Raw genomic sequence first — 6,121 nt, 5'->3', positions numbered from 1 at the left:
AAAGTGGCTCCTATCAGCTCACCAGAGCCCACTGTATACTCTTTCCTGATCCCTCTGGTAGTGACATCTGAACCACAGCAAGTGACAATTACTGTCAATCATGGCTTCATACCCTGGCTAACCTCCTATCACCCAACCCAGAAATCCAGATGTCAAGCATGTACCAATACACTCATGGCCTACCATTACCACTGTAGGCCTGCCACAACAGAAGCCATGCACAAAACATGCAGGAGTTCAGTGTCAGCCTGGATAAGAGTCCTAAATATTTAAAGGTGGTATAGGGTGCAGATGAAAAATGCTATGATTCCAGCCCTGCAACTGACACAGTACGGCTAAAAAATAGTCACTTGAGCCCTTATTTCCACAGTGGAAATAGTTACAAACTCACCATAGAGGTTCTTGTGTGGGTTAAACAGTTTAACACAGGAAAGCACTTCGAGGCTTGGCCTTTTTTCATTGCTATATAATATTGCCTATTGTCCTCAGGATGGCACCTTCTCAAATCAGTTCTGGAAACTAGGAAGCGATTTTCATGTGACTCTGACATGTAATTCTTAGGGGAAACTTGTTACAAGTTCAAATTTTTAGGTCCAACTTCACAAAGACTTGGGAACTTGCCTGTAGATACGGAAGATCTGTATCCTTTATCTGGTCCCTCACGGGTATGTATGTGTCTGAGCCGTGTTTCTGCAGACCAGACGTCCATTCAATGAATTAATTCCCATCCTCCCCTAGGTTCCACCTCATCAGTATGCAGGGAAGAAACAAAATAAAACCAAAGCAAAACAAAACAGAGAAACAGAATAGACATAAAAGGATTGTGGTGCTATCAGATTTGGACAAATGGATGAGTCAAAGCAAGTTTGAACAAGGAGTCTGAGACACAAGTGTCCCCTCACCTCCTACAAGTCCACAGTCCGTACTCAACTGGCAGTAAGTGAACCCCCAAATGACTGACAGATTCTAACATGGTGTGTACCATTCCTCACCCATGAGACTTTGCTGGTCTCTTACTCCATCTAGAGTTCTCTTTGTTCTCTTAATTCCCACTTACTCTTGAAGATTCAGCTCAAACATTTATTTCCATTAGACATTCCAAAAATTGTACAATATTTGAACATTTACATTTTGCCCCCCTTAGAAGTATTTTCTTATTCATTAATGTACAGTTGGCACTTGGCATGGGCCATGGAATATTATTATCACAAACTAATGAAATCAGAGGGGAGCTGGCATCTTTCTGGGTCTACTAAGGTACACTGGACTAGTGTTGGGTCAGAAAGCTCATCTGTTGACTCGGGAGCACTGGATAGTTTCTGTTGTTTTCATTCCATCTATGATTACTTATTTAATGAATGCTTTACTCCATGAGAGAGTTGGAAAACATAAACATGGGTGCATATATTCATTACAATAATGGCTGTGTGTGTGTGGGGGGGGAGACCAGAAATCATCTGTCTGGGTTTCTCCAGCTTCTTTAGTCATCTAGTAACTTTTATATTTTTCCAAGAGTCAGAAATAAGATAGATAACACCTACAGATGAACAGTGCTGCAGATCACTCTATAAATTCATGGATCAAAAAACAAGGCCCACATTATCCTAGGGGAAAATACTTCAAAACAGAACACATGGGCTCAGAAAATATTTTGTATTTAAAAGTAGGATGGGATATTGAACTCGAGTGGGATGAGGCAAAAGGTCTCAAGAGGGAGGGCCATGATCCAAAGGAACCAGAACTATCAAGGGAGCTGTTTATTGGTGGTCTGAGCGTTGAAACCATAGATGACAGTGTAAGGAAGCATTTGGAGAAATGGACAGACTGTGTGGTAACAAACAAAATGTTTCAGGGTCTTTGGTCTTGAGTTGAAAAGATTCAAAGTATGCTTGGCCACATAAGGCTGATGGGGCATGTGCTGGATTCAAAGAGAGCCATTTCTAGAGGTGATTCTATAAAGCCTGCTTCCTATTTAATAGTGAAGATTTTTTTTTTGTCGTTAGAATTAAAGAAACTACAGAAGAATATACTCTGAGAGACTACTTTGAGAAGTATGGCAAGATTGAAACCATAGAAATTACAGAAGACAGGCAGACTGGAACAAAGAGAGGATTTGCTTGTGCAACTTTGGGTGATGGTGACACAGTGGATAAAATTGTTATTCAGAAATACCACACCATTAACTGGGATAATCGTGAAGTGGAAAAGACCCTTTCTAAACAAGAGACACAATCTGCGGGATGACAGAGAGGTCGTGGAGGTGGATCTGGCAACTCTGTGGGCCATGGTGGACACCCTTGGAGGTTGGGGAGGTAATTTTGGCTGTGGTGGAAACTTTTGTGGAAGAGGCAGCTCTGGTGGGGGAAGTGATGGCAGCAGAGGTAGTTATGGATGTGGTGATGGTGGACAGAGTGGATAGGGAGGTGATGGCGGTGATTATGTTAGTGATATCTGGTTATAGTAGTAGAGAAGACTATGGCAATGGTGGGCCAGCATATGGAAACCAGACCAAGGTGGTGGATATGGTGGTGGCAGAAGAGAAGGCAATGGTTACAACGAAGAAAGAAATTTTGGTGGAGGTAGCTATGGTGATGGTGGTAACATGATGACTTTGGAAGTTATAGTGGACATCAGCAATCAAATTGTGGACCCTGAAGGAAGACAGTTTTGGTGAAGAAGCCCAGGAAGTCCCTATGGTAGTGGCTGTAGTTCTGGTGGTAGAAGTGGTGGATGGGGCAGCAGCTGGTTTTAAAGACAGCAGACAAGGGCTGTACTTCTGAGCAGGAGAGAGAGCAAGGACCTCTTGGGACAGCTGCAAGTTACTTAAGACAGTTGTCCCCAGTGCATTAGAGCAACAGTTCTAAATATGTGGGTTGTGGCCCTTTTGGGGGTTAAGAAGTGCAGATACTGATTCATGCAATGTAGTGTCAATGAGATGTACATTCCTGGGGTCTTTTATCTGTTGTAGCTTTGTCTTTTTATTTTCATTACATCAGGTATATTACCCTGTAAATCATGGTAGTGGTACCAGGAATAAAAATAAAGAAATTTTTAACTTAACAGAAGTAGAATGGGTGTGTTCAGGGGGAAAGCAGTCACTGTCACAGATCTGGAATCAGAAGGAGTGAGAAAGAGAGAGAGAAAAGTGAACAGGAGAAGACAGGAGGAGAGAGGGAGAAAAGGGGAGTAAAGAAGGAGTGACTGAGGGACAAAGAATTTTCCAGGGAGCTCAGAAGGTCTCCTCTTCATCTGTCCTTTGCCACCAGGATGCTATTTTAAAAGCACTGATACTCCTGGTATCCCCCATTCTGGGCCATGACTCTTTTGAGCTAAGGATACACCCTGTTGGCATCCAAGCTCATCAGGTGTTTCTAAGGCTCAGCCTATGTTGGGTACCACCTAAGTCAGCTGTCCCAGAATCCTGGCCAAGGGGGAAAGGAGAAAACACACAGGACAGAGACAGCCTTCTGCCCACAGTGGCTGAGTTGAAAGCCCCTCTCTATGGCTGGATTCAACCTCAGCTCTCAGAGGGGATGCATCTGTGCTATTTGCTTTGTGTGTTCAGTACCAATTAAAACCCCACAGCCACAATCGGTGTGGTACAAATGGGCACCATTCCTGGGGCAGATGGCAGAGCTGTGGGCAGAAAGCCTACTGCCTGGGTTTTAAAAAAAAATCCTGGCTGGACCACAATTCACATTTCTAGTTCTTAGAAATTTCAAGTATCTTCCTGTACTACATCATAAAATAATGCAAGCAGATGGGAGCTGGCTCCTGGCTGGGTCTCTTAAGAGTCACTGTGGGTGGGGGATAGACCAGAGAGCTCATCTGTTGGCTTGGGAGGGAGGGAGACTTTCCACTGTTTGCTTCATATGTGGGTTTTGTTTTCCAGGTTTACTTATGGCCCCTTTATGGGCACACAAGGCAAGAGTCTGTGCGTGTGTTCTTTTCCTGAGTTCACATTTGCAGTTCTCACAGTTTGCATCTCAGAGGTTCTTCTTGGTTCCCATCACCACCCTTGGGCAGACGGCATCTAGAAGGGCTTGTGAGTGTGGTCCGGAGGAGAAATGATTCCACTTCAGGTTTATCTGCCTTAATCGAGAATGTCTGGGGTCAGAAGGGCTTCAGGTTTTATTTATTTTTTCCTTCAGTGCATTTGTATATTTATAATGAGCTAGCATGGAGATGAGGCTCAAATGTATAAAAAAAAGGTTTTATGAATACCTTATACACAGGATTGAAGGAAATTTTATATAGTAATTTTAGTGTACCTTCATTTTAATTTTGACTCTTCAAATTTGTGGCATTACAACGGATTTCAAACTGTTGAATTTTGAGATAGTTTGGACTTCAGACTGGGGATGCTCCACCTGGATTGGCTGGTCACACATGCATCCACCATGCAGAGAAAGAATCAGCCCATGTCCTCTCAGATTCTCATCACTCTGTGCACACAGACTAGTTTGGAGCCTTCCCTCCTTAGTCTCTGTCTTGTTCTTGGTGTCTGTCTTGCCTGCCATTATCCTCCCCAATGTCCTCCCACCCACGCTCACTGGTGCAGCCTGGGATTTTCCTCGTCTGTGTCTACCTTAGCACCCCCTTCTTCTCTTGCTAACAGAAACTAGGTCTTGCATAACCAAACTTAGACATTTTATTTAGATAAAACCCTTGAAAGTTTACTGTACTCAAACAAAAACACAGCTTTCCTCATTAGGAAACTTTGCATTTTAAAGAAGGAAGTCAGAGAGAGGTAGGGAGAGGGAGAGACAGGGAGGGAGGAAGAGAGAGAGGGAGGGAGAGAGAGAGAATCAGCAAGGGACTGAAAGCAGGTAGATGAAGTAAAGAAAAGAGGTGTGTGTGTGTGTGTGTGCATGCGTGCATGTGTGTGTACTGATAAGAGGTAAGCAAGCTGCATTCCTATGCTTTACCAGCCAAGCTATGCTTTCCTGACAAAAGACACATGTCCCTAGACTAGAAAACAGGCTAAAAGGAAAGGATCCTAGAATGTCACCTAAGACACACACAGTAGCAGAGAGCTCTGGGAACAAGCTGAAGCTCCATTTGCTGGTTCACACATTCCATTGAGAGCACAACTGGTGGCTTCATTACTTTTGACAACTTTCTTGTAAAAATTGTTTAATTCTATGTGCGTTATTTTATTTATCTAAGTAGCATGGTAAAAAACATACAACATGAAACTGGAATGGTTGCAGTGAGACTGTCTTAAAGAGAAAGCAAAATAAACATATCAAATACACTTTACATAAGAGCAATCCCCTTAAAATATATGTGTACAATATATTGTTTCTGCCTATAGGTGCTGTACTGTATAGAGCAGCAGCTCTCAATCTGAGGGTTAGATCGCCTGTGGGGGTTGAATGAGTCTTTCACAGATATTTGCATTACAATTCATAACACTAGCAAAATTACAGTGAAGTAGTGATGGAAATAATTTTATGGTTGGTGAGAACTACAACACGAGGAGCTGTGTTAAAGGGTTGCAGCACTAGGATGGTTGAGAGAGAAGCACTGGTCTAGAGGATTGTTAGGGATCATTTGGATGGCTAAATCCACTGTGTGCATTCTAGGAATCAAACTGTTTGTTAGGCTTAGCCACAGCACCATTTCCCACTGCATCATCTTGTGACCTCCCCACACCATTTTCCCCTTCCTGCCAACTCTGAATGAGACTTCCAATTTTCTACATCCTTGCATCCTCGGACATCACTCACTGTCTTTTTTTTTTTTTCTTTCTTTCTTTTTAATAATAGTCATCCTGAAAAGTTGAGGTGACATCTTACTGTGATTTTTGATCTGATAGAATTTTCTGTATGAGTATGCAGGTATCCTACTGTGTTTATTTATTACATGTCTGGTTTTATCTGTGTAAGCATCAGCTCAACAGAACTGATCATGTTTCCATTTGTTATGGTTATTTACTTTTGTAAATATAAATGTACAGTTTCTTTTTAACATCAACAAGAGAAGGAAAAACAGATGCATGTGCTTTCAATGGAAGCACCTCTTTTTGTAAGAATCAGGGGAGATTAATTCTGCAAAGCAATTCACAGATTTGGAGATGTGGCAGGTACATCTAGGCATGACTGGATACGCTATGGAG

The 6,121-nt window shown here is 42.4% G+C and overlaps 1 pseudogene; it reads left to right on the top strand.

Annotated features, from left to right (window-relative positions):
• Nucleotides 1-1,633: 1,633 nt before the first annotated feature.
• On the top strand, nucleotides 1,634-2,752 carry LOC127233344 (heterogeneous nuclear ribonucleoprotein A3-like; annotated as a pseudogene).
• The last annotated feature ends 3,369 nt before the right edge of the window (nucleotides 2,753-6,121 follow it).

The sequence above is a fragment of the Phodopus roborovskii genome, unplaced genomic scaffold, assembly GCF_943737965.1.
Source record: "Phodopus roborovskii unplaced genomic scaffold, PHOROB, whole genome shotgun sequence".
NCBI lineage: Eukaryota > Metazoa > Chordata > Mammalia > Rodentia > Cricetidae > Phodopus > Phodopus roborovskii.
This window is presented reverse-complemented; position numbering and strand designations above follow the sequence as displayed.